The 20193-nt window shown below is 40.2% G+C and overlaps 2 pseudogenes; one reads left to right on the top strand and one right to left on the bottom strand.

Moving 5' to 3' along the window:
* Positions 1-3553: 3553 nt before the first annotated feature.
* LOC120561023 lies at positions 3554-11009 on the bottom strand (annotated as a pseudogene).
* Positions 11010-18483: 7474 nt separating this feature from the next.
* Positions 18484-20193, top strand: LOC120566410 (annotated as a pseudogene).

Raw genomic sequence — 20193 nt, 5'->3', positions numbered from 1 at the left:
TAAACAATGTTTTGGTGTTTTTCTACGTTTTGCGCTTTATACAATGTTTTTGGTGTTTTTCTACGTTTTTGGCAAATTATACAATGTTTTTGGTGTTTTTTTCTACGTTTTTGGCACTTTATACAATGTTTTAAGTGTTTTTCTACGTTTTTGGCACTTTATACAATGTTTTTGGTGTTTTTTCTACATTTTGGAGCTTTATACAATCTTTTGGGTGTTTTTTTCTACGTTTTGGTGCTTTATACAATTTTTTGGTATTTTTTCTACGTTTTGGGCCCCTTTATACAATGTTTTTGGTGTTTTTCTACGTTTTTGTCTGTTTTGTGAAGCACTTTGTAACGTGATTATGAAAAGCTCTCTATAAATAAAGATTAGTGTTGACAGGGTTTCTTTGTGTGTTTTTGTCCTCTGCAGGTTTCCTGGTTTCAAAGATGTGCGACTGGTCCCGGGAAACACGACATCTCCTTCGTGGAGTTTGAGAGCGACGCAGGCGCGGCGTGGCTAAAGACGCACTGCAAGGCTTCCGGATCACAGCCACCTGCGCCGTGAAGATCACCTACGAAGAAGTAGTCCCCGAGTTTAGTCGCTGGACACACAGAGACTCTGAGGGGGACAAAGGGGGACATGGTCCCTGGATTACCGTGGGTCCCACATTGATTTTTGTAAATCATACACAGCTGTTTGGTTTTGTTTTGTTGGTAAAATTCAGTCCCATCGTTCACGCAGGTCGAGCAGATAATCTCTGGCCTACATCTGGTTTTGTAAAATAAAAGGGTTTTACATAATTGTTGCTCTTTAAGTGTGTGTTGTGTGTGTGTGTGTGTGTGTGTGTGTGTGTGTGTGTGTGTGTGTGTGTGTGTGTGTGTGTGTGTGTGACACATTCTCTTTCCCATTGCGTAAAATAAGGATGCTTGGTCAGGTGCCTTTGGCGCGTTGTTGCCATTAGCAGAACTATGAAAATGATGCATCAAAAACATTTCTGAAGAAGGGGGTGTGTGTATCACAGCCTGATATATTGTAAAAACACATCAGTGATTCACGCTGTTGCTCCTTCATCACGATGAACACATGAACACACACACACACTTTATTATATTAACTCGATCCCACACACACACACCATCCCACTGAGTTAGCTCATACTCACCAGAGCACCAAATGTGGATTAATCCGCCGCTGAAAATAGTTCCAAACTAATACACGATGCTTTTCAACGGCAGGAACTTTCCCCGGGAACTAGGAACCTTTGAGACTGTGTGACTGGCCCACACAAATCTTTGTTCAAGCAGCAATTAAGACTCATATTTATATATTTATATATTTCTGTGAAAGGAGCCAAACTGTGGAACTGGCTTCCTACAAATATAAAGACTCTAACTAAACTGTCCACCTTTAAAAAAACTAGTAAAAGTATGGTTAATACAGCAGCAGCAGTGTGATCATATGAAATGTATAGCTGTGTGTATGTGAGGTGTGCATCTATGTGAGTCAGAGTTAATGTGTTTATTTACTACACTTATTTTTATTGTTGTTAACTGTTTTTTTTGGACATTTTATTGTATTCACTGTAAAAATCTGACTCCTTTTATTATTTGAACTGTTAAAAGCCCTCCTAGGGACAGGTGTTGAGAATTAGCCATGGCTATAAACACTGTGATACAGGCATTGATTGTTATTTATGTAATAATCTATGTTTTTTGTATCTGTCCCTATTTAAATAAACTACAAAAAAAAAATAATAATAATATTAATGTTTCTAGTGGCGGCGCATCCTCTAGTGGAAGTAGTAGTTATGACGGTGCAAAGCAGGAAGTAAGGTGATGAAGTATAAGAGCCAAATGTCCCGGTAATGAGGCAGGTTGGGGTGGATGGGTCAAACAGGACTTTCACCCAAGAGAACAGGGTTTGTCTCCAGTTTGAAAATTCTCACTATTTGTTTTTATATGTTTAACGGTTCTTTTCACCACCATGTATGAACACCACTAACACCAACTTATCACCACTAGTTTGGCACTCATTTTTGAAATGCATGGTCAATAAACCTCATTTATAGGAAACTATACCTAATCCTTGAGTTAAAAAAAGCTGAAATTATGAATTATTTAGACTAATATTAAAGGAAGGATAATCACAGACTGGTATATGTCAACGTTCAGCGAGGATACTGTTTAGAAACATTTACATTTTTTTTCAAATGCTAAAATATTTAATAAAACACCCCAAATTCAATGAAAGTAGAGATCCGATCTTCTGTCGTACTCGAGAGGCTAGTATGGAATCATCAATCCGTGTTATTTTTGGGTAAATACAATTATGTAGTTAAAAAGAAACCCACTTTACTCTTATTTTTTTATTTTATTTTTTATTTCTTCATGTGAGTGTTTGTCTTGTATCACTTGTGGTTTCTTGAATTGTTTCACATTAAAATAAAAAATTAAATGAAAAGAAACCCAGATTTCTAATATCTACATATAAAGCAATTTTGAAAACGGGAGCTGAAAAAAAAAAAAAAAGGTGAGACCGATTCATCCTCCACAATCACTGCTGGTGAAACAAACATTTCCTCCTGCCGCTCCTTCACATTAAAAGCATCCAACTGATGAAACACAGAGGGGGCTTTTATTGTGAAGCAGCCACAGGAAACACAATGTACTCGTAATGAAATACAACTTCTGTGTAAACCAGCTTTTCTGTTCAGTCTTTGGTGTTCAAGTCACTGTTTACTCAGGCCTTGTGTTCAACAACTGGTTTATTTTACAGTTTTTATTCTACAATCACATATTTACAGATGTCTTTGACTTATAAACCATCTTACCCACAAAACAAATATAAAAATAACCAAAGTGACTAATAATGAACTAAAACACTTTTCAGACAAAATAGAAACATTCATTAACCTTTTATACCCCGGTATAATAACGCACATATTGTGTTCTGTAGACACTATAGACATGTAATAGACCTTAAGCTGAGTTCAGACCAAAGAAAGTGATTTTTGGCAGAGTTGTGCAGCGGTGGGAGTGTCACTGAAACAGCCTGTTTGTGTGACTTCCCAATGTAGCACAAGTACACTTTATATTTCACACTCACTGTTTTCTGTCAGATGGTTTATAGATCTCGACATTTCCGACTGAACTTGAAGGCAGCTTTATTTCCGGAGAAAGAGAGAAAGAAAAGAGATGAGCGAGATATAGCGAGTGCTTTGTTGTTGCAGGAAACAATCAGCGGGACTGACGGAGGGACTGAGGAATCAGTCAGCTGTTCCCCAAACTCCCGGGCAGTTCAGAGCTTGTGTTTGGTCTTTTAAAAACTTCGTGGCAGAGATAGAGGCAGTGATGTTTCCTGTTTCCTGTACGGGACTCTCACACCTCCTCAAAACACTCTGACAACTCTGATCTCTGTTACATGATTGGCCACTGCAGCGTGATGCAGGGTTGCTTTTCTGCAAAAGTTGAGTCGGTCTCAAAATTTTCGCCACGCGGTGTTTTTCCATCTTCCCCCTGTGGCAACTCACTACCCCCAATTAATATGTTTGGAAAGACCTGCATTTATTGTGGATGCAGACTTACTCTTAAATGAAGGTGTCTTTTGAAACTGATTTCTTCTGGAAGTTAAAATAAATGTCTGTGGATTTAACAGAGGTTTTTTAAAATAGATATTCTGATGCAGTGTTGAAGAGATGAATGCATTAAATGATTTTGTTGACTATGTAATGGAATACCTATAATTAAACAAGTCTTAACAATGAAGTGTACATCAATCACCACATTAAAAAGATAGAAAATAAGATCAAAACTAATTATTAACATTTGTTTCCCTGAATGAAAATAAATAAATCAAAGTTAAGTGATTAGTTTACTCTGACAGGAGAGATGATCAGAGGGGCAGAGTTTTTACCACCAGAATTAAGACTGGGACCAAAGATTGGGAAGAGTTTCTCAGTGAAGGAGCAGCCAGTAAAGGAGTAGATAAGAGCTGCAGCATCTACGTCATAAAAGGAGACCAGACCCTCCTCATAATCCACAAACACCCCCACCTTCTGAGGAGGAGACTTCAGAGAGAGAAGGACTGAAGGGAAGGGTCTTAAAAAGCCTTCCCCCCTTTTTCCTTTCACCACCATATAGTCCAGTAACCATCCTCAGGGTTCAGTGAGATTTCTCCCTTCCTGTTGATCGACTCTCTGGCCACTCCTAAATCCCAATAAGTCTTTCCTTTAACTTGAACCTCAAAGTAAAATCTGCCTGAAGAGAAACTCTGCTTTCCTAAAACATTAACACACTCAGAAAATCTCTCTGGGTTGTCTGGGAGATTCTTCCTCACACCACCATGATTCACTTGTTTCCCATCATCAGACAGGATGAGCTCAGGATGTGCTGTATCAGGATCAAGAGTCACATCCACTGCATACTGCTGGACCCTCTTCAGCTCGACTTCAAGCAGCTTCTTCATCTCTTTACTGAGTGTCTCCTCCAGCTGAACCACAGCTTTCACCACAGTCCCCTCATATGATGATGGACGGATGCTGACCTCTGTCCAGTCCTTGGTGGGTGGAGGTTGTTGGATGTTTAGGGACTGGACACTCTGGAGAAGATGGAGGTGGTCTTCAGAGCGTAGACCTGCTCCACCTCAGTGCTTCTCTTCATCAGCTCAGAGATTTCCTGTTCCAGCTCTTTGATGAAAGCTTCGGCCTGTTTTTCTGTTGTTTTCCGCTTCTCTTTGATCGTGTTGATGAGCTCATTCAGGCCTCTCTCAACAGACTCCTTCAGAGAAGTGAAGACCTGAACACCTTCTGCTATCTCTCTGTCTGCATCTTCCTCACTGAGGTCGACTGAGTGTTTGATCTCCTGAATCTTCAGTCGTCTCTTCTGGATCATCTGCTGAATTTCAGCCTCTGTCTTCCCCAGCTCTGCCTTCTTTCTTTCATATTCTTCTTTCAGAGGAACAACATCATGCATCTTGTGGTTCAAAAACATGGCAGAGCATGCAGACACATGTCTGGGTGTCTTACAGAACAGCTCCAGAGGTTTATCGTGCTCTGTTACACATCCTGTCTTCTAGCTTCTCCACAGGGTCGATCAGCTGATGTCTTTTCAGGCCTGACATGGTCAGATGAGGCTCCAGGTGAGTCTCACAGTAGGAGGCCAGACACACCAGGCAGGACTTCAGGGCCTTCAGTTTGGTTCCAGTGCAGACGTCACAGGGAACTTCTCCTGGTTTGGACACTTGTTGCTCTGAGCTGCTGCTGCTGGCTTTCTGTTGAGCTGACTGTCTGAACTGAGCAACCATCTCAGAGATGAAAGTGTTGACTCTCAAATCAGGTCTTGTGGTAAAACCCTCCTTACAGATGGGACAAAGGCACCTGTTACTAGTATTCCAGTGTTCAGTGATGCAGTTTTGGCAGAAGTTGTGTCCACATGGTGTGGTTACAGGATCAGTGAACACATCCAGACAGATGGAGCACAGAAACTGATCTTCAGATACAGATAGTTTGCAGCAGCCATATCTACACATAGTGTGAAAGAAAAGGAAAACATATTCAAAATACAGTTTTAAATATAAAAAACTCTGACAAACCTTTTAAATTATCAGCTCTAAATCAAGTAAATGTAAATAGTGAGTTTTAATCATACAATTTCCTTTCATTTGGACTGTTTTAAACTAAACAACATGAATTTCTTATTCAAGTGCTTTGAACAAACATTTCACAACAGATCGTTACTCCTGTTAATTCTTCCAGTTATACCACCTGTTAAAACGATATGCTATGACAACCTCTATCTTACAGAGGACTTTACATCCACCAAGGCGAGGTGTACGATGTAAGTTTTAACTCATGCCTTAGAATTGTGCAACCCTTAAAATGTTAGTAGCATGTAAACTCCAACCCAATTAAAGATAGGTTCAAACTAGTCTATGTTTGAACTTACCCATAGGTGGTGCAACCCAGTACAGATATTTAGGCAATCTATTATCTCAAATGTCTTAAAGGTTAAAGGTCTTATGACATGGCGCTTTTTGGATGCTTTTATATAGGCCTTAGTGGTCCCCTAATACTGTATCTGAAGTCTCTTTTTAAAAAGACCTTAGTGGTCCCCTAATACTGTATCTGAAGTCTCTTTTATATAGACCTTAGTGGTCCCCTAATACTGTATCTGAAGTCTCTTTTTAAAAAGACCTTAGTGGTCCCCTAATACTGTATCTGAAGTCTCTTTATATATGGACCTTAGTGGTCCCCTAATACTGTATGTGAAGTCTCTTTTATATAGACCTTAGTGGTCCCCTAATACTGTATCTGAAGTCCACTAAGGTCTATATAAAAGAGACTTCAGATACAGTATAGGGAGAAAAGACAGACTTCAAAATAAGACAGGAAACAGAACATATACAAAAGACTCAAACATGACACATATTGTTCCTATAGGTCCTCTTTTACAGTCAGTCCTTCCAGAAATTGCAGAGTTTTTGGTGTTTTGGATTGTCATACGATACGTTTTCTTTAAAAAATGCGATGGAATATGAGGGATATTTACGCAATTTTATGCGATGAAATTGCAGGAACTTGCATAAACAGCAGTTTGAAGAAAAAGAAAAAAAAGGCAACAAGGGGAAAAAGGGCTGCTCTTATGTGAAGTAAACGCAACATTTTTCAACTTTCTACTAAGATATATTTTGTGACTTTTTGCAATGAAAAATGTGCGGGGATTATGAAATCATGCAAGTCCCCGCATATTTTGCATGGAAATCGGCAATTTATGAGGCAAAAATGCAGACTTTGGCTGATTATGCGTTGAGTTATGCGATTGCATAATCATGTTGTTGTGGAGGGACTGGTACAGTACTGCATGTGCTACCATGCGGTCATCCGACACACGGTATTAACGTTACTGTTTAAGACGCTTTCCAGGTTAGTGTGGATGCATAGCGCGCCAAAACCAACATTAAAAACGTAGTAATCTTCCCTCAGTGTTTAGTTTTGTTGTTAAACTGTGTGTAAAATGAGCGGTGACGTTAAATCATCTGTTTCACGTAATGGCTCACTTGGGTACTGTCTATTTGCTGGATTATTCCGGGGAAACCATCGGTAGCTGACGTTAGCAGATAAGCCTGTTGATAGCAACGGTAGTGTTCATATTTGCACAATGACGCATAAAGCAAACTTGTTAAAAAAGGAACTACGTTACTGTTGACGTTAAAACAGGCCTGTGTGTGTGTCTTTGGTAATTGGTTAGTCTACTGTAATTATTAGGCTGAAAAATGTACATACTGTAGGTAAATCCGTACCTGTACCTGCCAACACGCCACACATCTGGCCATGACAGGTACATCTTGTCCAGCAGCTCCTCCAACCTTTAGAAACACCAGCTAGCAGGGCCGTTTCCGTTGCCTTTTGGAGGCCCTGTGTAAAACTTGTTTTTTCTTTTTGCACTGGGCCCCCACAAGGGTCAAATTGTTCTTAAGAAGGAACAGTCCTGTGGCTTGCAACGAAGAGAGCCAGGGCAAGCAAAGTGAGAGAGCTTTACAGACCGTAATGAGATCGTTTCTCAGCCGTTTACGTTCTAAATTACAAATATTTTAACATTAACTCAAGATGATTTTGCGGAGACAGACACTTTTCCTCCTCTGTATTTCATTAATTGCATTTGGAATATATTTATCACCATTTTAGGATGAGGGAGAACATTTCTCTTAGTTTGATGAAAAAGGGTTGCTGTTAGCTTGCCGACTCATTTAAAAAAGACTGCCCGTTTCACCATTTCCAGGAGTCGTACTTTAACAAACTCCTCCTTTAGATTCATTTGAATCGACTTCAACATTTTTGCTGTGCAATCTAAAGACCTTAACAATGAAGTTATTCAAAGTTTGAGTTTTAATTGGGGTGTGGCGGTGCTGCTGCAGCGTTCCTCGCTGTCAACAGGAAGTCAGTTTTATATTGTAGTTGCTGCATTTAAACAAACTCCTCCAAGAGATTATTTCCGATCAACTTCAAAAACATTCTGTGCAATCTAAAGACCTTAAAGACACAAAGTTACTTTACGATTTAATTTAACTTTGACCCTTTCACTGTATGTTTTCACTTTGTTAATGTTATTTAAACTTTAAAATGTCTTTTGTAGCACCTTGCAAAACCAAGCTAGCTAGCTGGCACATAGCGTTAGCTGGTAATTTAAGGGAAAGTCTGCCCATTTTCTCTACTGCCGTACATGCAGATAAATGGCACCAGTACCCGGAGGCCTGAGGGCACAACGGCAGGAGCATCTGATCTTGACTGAGACAACCCTCCGTTTGCCAGCTGTCATTTTGCCAGATTCTTGACTGAAGTTTTTATGTGGCAGTCTTGTCACACGCTAGCCACCCTTTGCCCAAATTAGGATTACCTGGCTCCAGTAACGGACAGAGACAAACTGCAAGTTTCAACTTGTCCCTTCAGAAACCTCTGGATGTGTTTTTACTGTCTGTACTTCAGGATTAAAAGACTGCTTTGCTGATAATAATAATAATAATAATAATAATAATAATAATAATAATAATAATAATAAATATCTTTTATCTTGTTGTTGAGGACGTGACCACAAATCAAAACCAAGACAGATTTACACTTTTGATGGGATGAAGTTGTGAAACACACCTGCCGTAAAACAACTCTCAGCCTTCACAAACGGTTCTGAGTAGTTTTGTAGAGTCAGAAACAGCTGATCAAGTTTCAGAGAATGAAGTATTGAGGCTGATGGAGAAGTTCTGACTCTCCCTCATATACTCAGCAGTGAAGTCAGCGGAGATTAAAATCTAACTTGTTTCCTGGTGCTGATTAAACCTGACTCAACTGAATATAAAAAGACGATTTTGGCCAAAACGTCACACATCATAGAATACTTACTGAGTTACTTCCAGATCTACAAACAGTTTACAATAGTGCTGAAAGAATGTATCACTGGTATTTCAGAAGTATTTTATGTAGCCTCCAAAATATCACAAATGATAGCTGAGTTTCTTCTCACAAGGTGTGTAGTGTTACCTGTCAGGCTGCTCCGCTGTTAAAGTCCCGTTCAGATGAGGTCAGAGAGACGTGGTACCTTCATCAGCAGACTCTGACAGATGCTGCTGCTGTCTGTGTTCATCTGACTGACATCTGTCACATCCTAACACCTTTATATCCAGAAACGTCATGTGACGTGAGAGCAGGACCCAGTCGGACCTGTAGTGCTGCCAGTCAGTGCTCTGATTGGACAGTTTTCAGGTTAATTATGTAATGGGAGGAAACATCTAACCTCAGAACAACATGTACAACGAGTTTGACTCCAAGTAAACTGACGTTCGAATGCTGTACATCCAGTGTTACTCCGTCACTTACTGTAATGGAGTGCTGTGGTATCAGGACTACATGTTGCTGTGAGTTTTGTTATTCTGGTAATTTGCTGCCGCCACAACTGAACCCATTAACAAACTAACTTTATTCTTAATCATCACCTACACAGAGTGTATATAGGAAACTTTGTTTCTGCAGTTTAACCCACCCTAAGTATTAGGAGCAGTACAGCAAAAATATTTTTTTTACGATACGGTAAAAAACAATATAACGGACAATTGTACCAAGACATCATGAAGGTGTATCAGTGTTTGGGTAACAGCACAGTGACTCCATGCTGGTTGTGTCTTTGTGTTGTGGTCCATCCAGTTTTTATGGTGTTCACCTGTTTAAATTGCATAACACCAGCAATATGTTTTACAACCCCATCTATTAACAATTTATTATTTAATTTGTCTTGACAGGGCTTATATATACAACAGCATGACCATTTTTCATGCACAACACCACACATCTGATTTTACCCTGTCATAGTTGAATAACGACAGTTGATTGGAATAAATAGGACATACATATAGACTCAAAAGTCCCGCGGCACTTTACTATGGAAATCTCATATTTTAAAGAGCACGAAAGCGGGCCGAATCTCAACAAAGCTGGAAGTTGGCGTCAACCTCCCAAAAACCGGAACCTTTGTCAGCCCATGGGTGTATTAAAGAGAACAGTCCACTTAAAACATTACATAGGCTACACAACTGACCTGAGATCAGGTAGTACATTTACATAGGCTACACAACTGACCTGAGATCGGGCAGTCTTCTGATTCTAGCTAGGTCAGGCAGATCTCTGCTATTCCATTATAAAATTCTCTTCTGAAACTTTTTATCGTCGTCAACTATGAAGCTCAAATATGGGCGTTTACAAACATCGATGTGTAATTGCAAATTTTGTCCGGCTATTATTAGCCGGACGTCGAAACCAGTGCTGCCTGGGTTACTGCCCTGCGCCCTTCGGCCTGCGCTGCCGGGCTTGACCTGCTGTTAGCTCCGTTCACGGCTGGCAACCCGGCACTAATACCAGCCTGGTGCCTGACAGAGCTCCAGGGCCTGCAGTTCCCTCTTCCTAATGCCAGATTATTATTATTGAGTGAGGCGGTCAATGACTTATTACACCAGCAATCTCTTACCACCACGGGACACAGTTAATCTATTAATGTGTGTAATTATAATGTGTTGGGTTATTTAAACAAACGATGGGTGAAATACACGGCTCTTGTCCCGTCTCATTGATAGAGCCTGCGGCTGGATGTAGCTCTATCAATGAGAGCTAGCTGGCTAGTCTCCTGTTAGAATTCCTCTGGAATTCACAAATATTCATTAACTTGAAATCAGACACCGTTGTTAGGTTTTATAAGACATTTAGTTAGACGTTGGTAAATGTAGTGTGACGAAATTCAAACAGTAAATATACTCAATTACGACCAAAAATGAAGCTAACTATCCGTGATTTATAGCTAACAAATATTCATTAAATTGAAATCCGGACACCGTTGTTAGCTTTATAAGACATTTAGATGTTGTATAGCTAAGTGGCTGCATATGTGTAACGCTGGTAAGAGATTGCTGGTGTAACCATAGATATAGAACAATAGATATGACATGTAATTCTGACTTACCATTCCAGGATGGAAGCACTTGGCGGCCATCTTACCAGGGTTAAGTTTTAGAATTGCTTCCATTGGAATCAATGGGGAGAGAGGCTCATGTTGTCTTTATAATCCTTATGTTTTTCTACCAATACATCAATAGTGGTTTTAATTCAAAGTAATGACTGTAAGACAACTGTGCCTTTCTAGAAAGAAACAAAAAATAGAGATTTGGGTGGAATTTTGATTGATATAGCTCCAAGAGAACAAGTAATGTGTTCAATTATGAAGATAATCTCATAATTTTGCATTTATATTGCAGGTAATAATTTTATGTTTTCAATTTTGCATGAACTTAATATGTAAAAACTGTCTTTGGTATTCTGAATGGCTAATATACATTAAACAATATTTTTTAATGTCAATCTCAACTATAAGACCACATTTCCCATCAACCCCGTTACTTCCTGTTTAGCGTTTGTTTTCTTACTGTCACCGGCCGGCATGGAGTTAGTTTAGATGATGAGCTGAGTAGTTGGAGAGCCTCGCAGCTTCAATGAGTTTTTGTTGATAAAGACTATAATGACTTCACCAGAACTGCTGATGGACTTGTCGCAATTTTCATTGCGCTAACGTTATGAAAATTACATTTACGATAGTAATGCGGAGACTTGCTGCTGAAGTAGGAACGCTTTCTGGAAGTTACTTTACCTCGTCAAGACATGGATTATTAAGTTTTAATTTGCTTTACTGAAAGGAAAATCGTGTAAAGGCATGAGGTAAGCTGACAACAATAGATAGTTAATAGAATAGTCAGAGATGGGAAGTAACGAAGTACAAATACTTCGTTACTGTACTTAAGTAGATTTTTCGGATATTTCTACTTAACTTTACTATTTTTTTTTGTGGCGACTTTTTACTTTTACTCCTTACATTTTAACGCGAATATCGGTACTTTCTACTCCTTACATTTTAAAAATTGGCTCGTTACTTTAGTTTTGTACAAGAGGTCGTAATGTCGGAGAATAAGCGCGGACCAGCGCCTCACACGGCGGCGCGTGTGAGAAAAAGAAAAGACTGCTGTCCGGAGGATAATCAGTTGAGATGGTGTGTGTGCGTCCTTGAGAACTGTAAGTCGTATAACTTATGTTGTCAGTTAATGTAAGCCTGTTGTTGTATTGGTCTATAGTTCCTGCACAGTTAAAGTGGGTTAGCTAGTGATTTAGTTGTTGGTGTTCTTCACCTGTTAGCTAGGTCTCCGCGTCGCTACGCACGTAACGTCATTCCCAAGCATCAAAAGAGAGAAGTTGTCTCTGTCCGTGTTTTACAGACACACCTGAGGGGAGGGGGGCGAAGTTGGGGAGGGGGGCGAAGTTGGGGAGGGGCGAAGTTGGGGGAGGGTGGGGCGAAGTTGGAAACCAGCATCAGTTTTAAATACGGTCCTAATCTAGTCCTCACTAACAAGTTTCAAATAATTTCACTGGAGTTACCGTTATTATTTTCACGTGATCAATACGAATTCAATCTAATTGGATGGGAATATACTGTAGGCTACGTTGCATGTAACGCACCACTACAAGACGACTTCGACAGATTCGGCCGCATTCTACTCATTTGCAGCAAATAATTGCAGCTTGATGGCGGGTAACGTTAGCACTAGTAGTATGGAGGCGACATGATTGAAAATGAAGAAAACAGAGATCCCAGAGATTAGGCAGACAAGCAGCAAGACATTCCCAATCATCCCTGGCCTTATCTGAGAGAGATGTTTGAGATAGGCTAGGAGGCATCTGTATGACTCCTGGCCAATGTGCTGTGTAACTCTAAAAGTATGGGGAACTTCTTAATTAATCTATGTTTAGTAATTCATATTGTATCCTTTATTTTCTTTCTATATTTAAACACACACACATACATGTAGATTCCCTTTAAATGTTAAGGGGATGATTAAAAAGAGAAACTGGATCTGTGAATTCTCACAGAATCACAATTGAATTCATATCTTGCTACTCAGTCAGAATCTTATTAAGCTGGAGTCCCAGTATCTGTCACAATAATCATATATGTGATGTTTGGCAGACATCCATTTAAAATGTAGACAATGGCATATAAAGAGCCTGGGTTTTTATGTCCACTGAAGTTTCTCATCTAGCACTCTAGTAACGTGTGTGGTCCAGGTAGCTTTACATAAAAAGTGGTTGTTATTCGCAAGGCTACTTTTACTTTTATACTTTAAGTACATTTCAAAGCCTGTACTTTGTTACTTTTACTTAAGTAAAGAAGTTAAATCAGTATTTCTACTTTTACCAGAGTATTTTTTAACACAAGTATCTGTACTTCTACTTAAGTACGGGAAGTGAGTACTTTTGCCATCTCTGAGAATAGTTAATATATGATGACTGACAGCAGGATTCAACATGGCTAATGTTTGGGGAGCTAAAAGTGCGGCTGGTCTGTTTAACGTGTAACGTTACAGTACTTGTCGTTAACTTTAATTTAACTGAAAACTTAACACAGATTGAGTGAAATCAGCCGCAGCAGTCAATGTATGTATGTCAATATTAACAACGTGTTAAAAAAACTGTTATAACGTTAACGTTACTAAATGTCTTATTTGAGGTAAAAATCAATCAACTAAAACAATGTTTTCTGTTCATAAATGATGTTAAGAGCTAGCTAGCAATCACCAATAACTGACATCTCAGCCGGTCTGTTAACAGTTGCTAGGCAACGTAACTAGCTAGCTAGCTACCTAGTTCACCAACGTTTCTGTATTTATAATTAAAAAAAGAAGAGAAAAAATACTCTATCTACTCCTACTGACGTGTGGAAAGTGATGGCAGCCTCCTGGGTCTCTTTGGTCCTTCTGGTAAAGCAGTTAGGTGCTGCACAGCCATATTGCGCCAAAGGTGACAATTGTCAACAGTACCCTAGTAAGATGGCGGACAGTTATGCCCTAAATTATGACGTCATGTCATATCTATTGTTCTATATCTATGGGTGTAACAAGCTCGCTGACCGCTGCCTCACTCACACACAACGGGCCATTTAGCTAGCAGGAAGAGAGGAGCTGCAGGTCCTGGAGCTCTGTCAGGGCTGCCAGCCTAACGGAGCCCACAGCAGACCGGGTCTGTGGAGGAAGGCAGGCCGGGCGAGGCAGCAGCACCGCCGCTGAAGTCCGACAAACAGTCTTACCATATTTGCAATTAGCCATCAATTTTCGTAAACGGCCCATATTTGAGCTTTATATAGTTGATTTCTCACATTATTAAAGTCTCAGAAGTGAATTTGTTAAGGAAACATTGCAGTGTCTGGAATATAACATTCTGTCGCTTCTCTAAAGTCTGCGTATGGCAATTCGATCAACCAATCAGCGACAGCTCATCTAAATATTCACGAGCATACCATATTTGGAAGAAAAGCTCTTGTTACAAATAGGGGCCAAAACACAGGGATGCATAAGGGCCAATAAAATATCAACCAGGCCATTTTCAGCCCAACTAATGTTACATACCCCATTAGGAGACCATAAGGAACAGTGTGAAATACCCTATATAATCATTCTATCACCCCTTTAAAGGTCTTATGACATTCTGCTTTTTGGATGCTTTTATATAGACCAGGGGTCGGCAACCTTAGGCACGCGTGCCACCATCGGCAGCGCGGGACCTTAACCAATGGCACGCTGGCAATATGTGTGCAAGAGAGTTATTGATGTGTTGAAATCATGGTTGAAATGCTGAAGCACTCTCTCATCCGCATGCCAAATTACAACGTTCACAGTTGCGCGACCTCATAGGTGCCGATACCGTGGGTGCTCCGGAGCTCGAGCACCCACGGAATATACTGAGCACCCACGTGTGCCAGACTGCCAGTTCATTTTTACATTCATTTAATATTAAACATTGCAGGTGGTGCTAAGTGGAGTGTCTGTCATAGTGTGATTGGTCATGGCGGTGGCATTGAAATTGATATAATTGATTAAACTTCTCCTCACCAATCCTATCTGTAAGCCTATCTGTGAGAAGTGGCGCTGTCCTGAGTTTACGGCTTTAGTATGGCGTGTGTGTTTGTGTCCATTTCCTAAGGTTCTGAAATGCAAACATTTTTGACAACTTTTTTTTTTTTTTTTAAAGGGTGTGCGCGTTTCAGCACCCACGGAGGAAAATATAAATCGGCGCCTGTGAGCGACCTGTTATTTACGGTAGTTTGATTGATTCCTATCTCTGACTGGGAACAATACAAAGTTATTACCAACGGCCGCTGAGGCAGATGAACTAACGCTAGTCTTATTACTGTAAGGAGGCTACAATTAAACCTTCGTGAGTTAAAAGCCAATACTTATCAATGCACTCACCTGTGTAGACCAGCATCAACATGTAGAAAGCGATATATCAATCTGCTCCGTCTGCTCAGTCCACTCTTGTCCACCGCGCTGTTTTCGCAAACACAGCTCTACTCTGCACATAGCATTAGCATAGCAATAGCATAGCATTTTTACAAAACAAGCTAAAACAAAACCGCTGTCGGTTTGTAGTCTGTTTATCTTAGTTTGCAGGGAATGTTGAAATTTGGACAAATTCTTATAAACTTAAGCTGGCTGAAGAAACCGTGCTCTCCGGCTGGGCGGTAAATAAGGATGCATTTTCAGACCAAAACAAAAAATACATGTGGCTACTTAATATGCACGTGAATGATGCAATCGTTATGTTCGTGTTCTTCATTCTTGATAATGATGCTGCTTGTGTTATTATTATTTTGCCACAGCATCGTTTCATTGAAAATGAGGCATACAGGACCTCTCAGTCCATTCATCATTAAAGCTGGGCTTTTCCACAACTTTCGCTTCAGGCTCTATAACAGTGATATTTTTGTCAGCCCATTTTCCACCAATCAGGACTGCATACTGAAACCATGTTTCCATAATAATAATAATAATAATAATAATAATAATAATAATTACAAGGTCCTGATTATGAGAAATAAATGTTATCAAATGTTGTTATGGAATAAAATTACAGATTCCCTGGATATTACATTTTGATGTGATGTCATAATAAAACATAACATGGCACACTGATAAACAAGAAATTTTGAAAAGGGCACTTCATATCAAAAAGGTTGCCGACCCTGATATAGACCTTAGTGGTCCCCTAATACTGTATCTGAAGTCTCTTTTATATAGACCTTAGTGGTCCCCTAATACTGTATCTGAAGTCTCTTTTATATAGACCTTAGTGGTCCCCTAATACTGTATCTGAAGTCTCTTTTATATAGACCTTAGTGGTCCCCTAATACTGTATCTGAAGTCTCTTTTATATGAACCTTAGTGGTCCCCTAATACTGTATCTGAAGTCTCTTTTATATAGGCCTTAGTAGTCCCCTAATACTGTATCTGAAGTCTCTTTTATATAGACCTTAGTGGTCCCCTAATACTGTATCTGAAGTCTCTTTTATACAGACCTTAGTGGTCCCCTACTATTGTATCTGAAGTCTCTTTTTATATATACCTTAGTGGTCCCCTAATACTGTATCTGAAGTCTCTTTTATATAGATCTTAGTGGTCCCCTAATACTGTATCTGAAGTCTCTTTTATATGGGCCTTAGTGGTCCCCTAATACTGTATCTGAAGTCTCTTTTATATAGACCTTAGTGGTCCCCTAATACTGTATCTGAAGTCTCTTTTATATAGACCTTGATTGTCCCCTAATACTGTATCTGAAGTCTCTTTTATATAGACCTTAGTGGTCCCCTAATACTGTATCTGAAGTCTCTTTTATATAGACCTTAGTGGTCCCCTAATACTGTATCTGAAGTCTCTTTTATATAGACCTTAGTGGTCCCCTAATACTGTATCTGAAGTCTCTTTTATATAGACCTTAGTGGTCCCCTAATACTGTATCTGAAGTCTCTTTTATATAGACCTTAGTGGTCCCCTACTATTGTATCTGAAGTCTCTTTTTATATATACCTTAGTGGTCCCCTAATACTGTATCTGAAGTCTCTTTTTTATATAGACCTTAGTGGTCCCCTAATACTGTATCTGAAGTCTCTTTTATATAGACCTTAGTGGTCCCCTAATACTGTATCTGAAGTCTCTTTTATATAGACCTTAGTGGTCCCCTAATACTGTATCTGAAGTCTCTTTTTATATAGACCTTAGTGGTCCCCTAATACTGTATCTGAAGTCTCTTTTATATAGACCTTAGTGGTCCCCTAATACTGTATCTGAAGTCTCTTTTATATAGACCTTAGTGGTCCCCTAATACTGTATCTGAAGTCTCTTTTATATAGACCTTAGTGGTCCCCTAATACTGTATCTGAAGTCTCTTTTATATAGACCTTAGTGGTCCCCTAATACTGTATCTGAAGTCTCTTTTATATAGACCTTAGTGGTCCCCTAATACTGTATCTGAAGTCTCTTTTATATAGACCTTAGTGGTCCCCTAATACTGTATCTGAAGTCTCTTTTATATAGGCCTTAGTGGTCCCCTAATACTGTATCTGAAGTCTCTTTTATATAGACCTTAGTGGTCCCCTAATACTGTATCTGAAGTCTCTTTTATATAGGCCTTAGTGGTCCCCTAATACTGTATCTGAAGTCTCTTTTATATAGACCTTAGTGGTCCCCTAATACTGTATCTGAAGTCTCTTTTATATAGACCTTAGTGGTCCCCTAATACTGTATCTGAAGTCTCTTTTATATAGACCTTAGTGGTCCCCTAATACTGTATCTGAAGTCTATTTTATATAGGACGTTCTTGGTCCCCTAATACTGTATCTGAAGTCTCTTTTATATAGACCTTAGTGGTCCCCTAATACTGTATCTGAAGTCTCTTTTATATAGACCTTAGTGGTCCCCTAATACTTGTCCTGTGTCAGATCAGTTTGTTTTGTAGTGTCTCTGTGTGTCAGCTTCGATGCGAGTTCTGTGCTCCCTGGATTTCCTTTTTGTCTCAAGTTCCTGGTTTTGGACTACTTTGGTTTTTGGATTCCCTGTTCTCGTTTGCTTAACATTCTGGAAGAAGTTTTTGCCCTCTGCAGTCGGGACTCTGTTTGTTTGGTGTGTACTTTGTTGTTTTGTGAAATACTTCCCCAAGATCAAACGTTCCCTCGTCTGCTCTCTGCTTTTGGGTCCTCTAATTCCCGAGTCGTGACACCTTATGACCTCATAAGGAGAAGATTCCTGATTGGTCCATCTGAGCTTTCATTTTCTCAAAGGCAGAGCAGGATACCCAGGGCTCGGTTTACACCTATCACCATTTCTAGCTACTGGGGGCCATAGGCAGGCTGGGGGAACTCATGTTAATGTTAAAAAAACTTAAAAAGTGAAAATATTTATGCCATGGGACCTTTAAAATATATAGTGCATTTAGCCGCTGTAAACCGTGCTGAGCCTATGTATGGATATATTCAGTGCTGTTTTGTCAGAGTAGGGAGCTTGACTTTGTTAGCATGATTTAAATGTTCCTTGTTGTTCACAGTTCAATGCAAGTCAAAACACTTTTTTTATAACTAAAACTGTATTTTGAATATGTTTTTCTTTTCTTTCACACTATGTGTAGATATGGCTGCTGCAAACTATCTGCCATCTGAAGATCAGTTTCTGTGCTCCATCTGTCTGGATGTGTTCACTGATCCTGTCAGCACACCATGTGGTCACAACTGCGCCGCAAAACTGCATCACTGAACACTGGAATACTAGTAACAGGTGCCTTTGTCCCATCTGTAAGGAGGGTTTTACCACAAGACCTGATTTGAGGGTCAACACTTTCATCTCTGAGATGGTTGCTCAGTTCAGACAGTCAGCTCAACAGAAAGCCAGCAGCAGCAGCTCAGAGCAACAAGTGTCCAAACCAGGAGAAGTTCCCTGTGACGTCTGCACTGGAACCAAACTGAAGGCCCTGAAGTCCTGCCTGGTGTGTCTGGTCTCCTACTGTGAGACTCACCTGGAGCCTCATCTGACCATGTCAGGTCTGAAAAGACATCAGCTGATCGACCCTGTGGAGAACCTGGAAGGCAGGATGTGTAGGGAGCACGATAAACCTCTGGAGCTGTTCTGTAAGACCGACCAGACATGTGTCTGCATGCTCTGCCCTTATTCAGACCACAAGATGCATGATGTTGTTCCTCTGAAAGAAGAATATGAAGGAAAGAAGGCAGAGCTGGGGAAGACAGAGGCTGAAATTCAGCAGATGATCCAGAAGAGACGACTGAAGATTCAGGAGATCAAACACTCAGTCGACCTCAGTGAGGAAGATGCAGACAGAGAGATAGCAGAAGGTGTTCAGGTCTTCACTTCTCTGAAGGAGTCTGTTGAGAGAGGCCTGAATGAGCTCATCAACACGATCAAAGAGAAGCAGAAAACAACAGAAAAACAGGCCGAAGCTTTCATCAAAGAGCTGGAACAGGAAATCTCTGAGCTGATGAAGAGAAGCACTGAGGTGGAGCAGGTGTTACGCTCTGAAGACCACCTCCATCTTCTCCAGAGTGTCCAGTCCCTAAACATCCAACAACCTCCACCCACCAAGGACTGGACAGAGGTCAGTGTCCATCCATCATCATATGAGGGGACTGTGGTGAAAGCTGTGGTTCAGCTGGAGGAGACACTCAGTAAAGAGATGAAGAAGCTGCTCCCTGAGTCTGAGCTGAAGAGGGTCCAGCAGTATGCAGTGGATGTGACTCTTGATCCTGATACAGCACATCCTAATCTCATCCTGTCTGATGATGGGAAACAAGTGAATCACGGTGATGTGAGGAAGAATCTCCCAGACAACCCAGAGAGATTTTCTCTCTATCCCTGTGTTTTAGGAAAGCAGAGTTTCTCTTCAGGCAGATTTTACTTTGAGGTTCAAGTTAAAGGAAAGACTGACTGGGATTTAGGAATTGGCCAGGAGGTCGATCAACAGGAAGGGAATCATCACACTGAGCCCTGAGAATGGTTACTGGACTATATGGTTGAGAAATGGAAATGAGTACAAAGCTCTAGCTGGTCCTGGTGTCCTTCTCTCTCTGAAGTCTCCTCCTCAGAAGGTGGGGGTGTTTGTGGATTATGAGGAGGGTCTGGTCTCCTTTTATGACGTAGATGCTGCAGCTCTTATCTACTCCTTTACTGGCTGCTCCTTCACTGAGAAACTCTTCCCATACTTCTGTCCCTGTATTAATGATGATGGTAAAAACTCAGCCCCTCTGATCATCTCTCCTGTCAGAGTAAACTAATCACTTAACTTTGATTCATTTATTT

Source organism: Perca fluviatilis, chromosome 1, assembly GCF_010015445.1.
Source record: "Perca fluviatilis chromosome 1, GENO_Pfluv_1.0, whole genome shotgun sequence".
Lineage (NCBI taxonomy): Eukaryota > Metazoa > Chordata > Actinopteri > Perciformes > Percidae > Perca > Perca fluviatilis.
The sequence above is the reverse complement of the archived record's forward strand: the minus strand, read 5'-3'. Positions and strand labels throughout refer to the sequence as shown.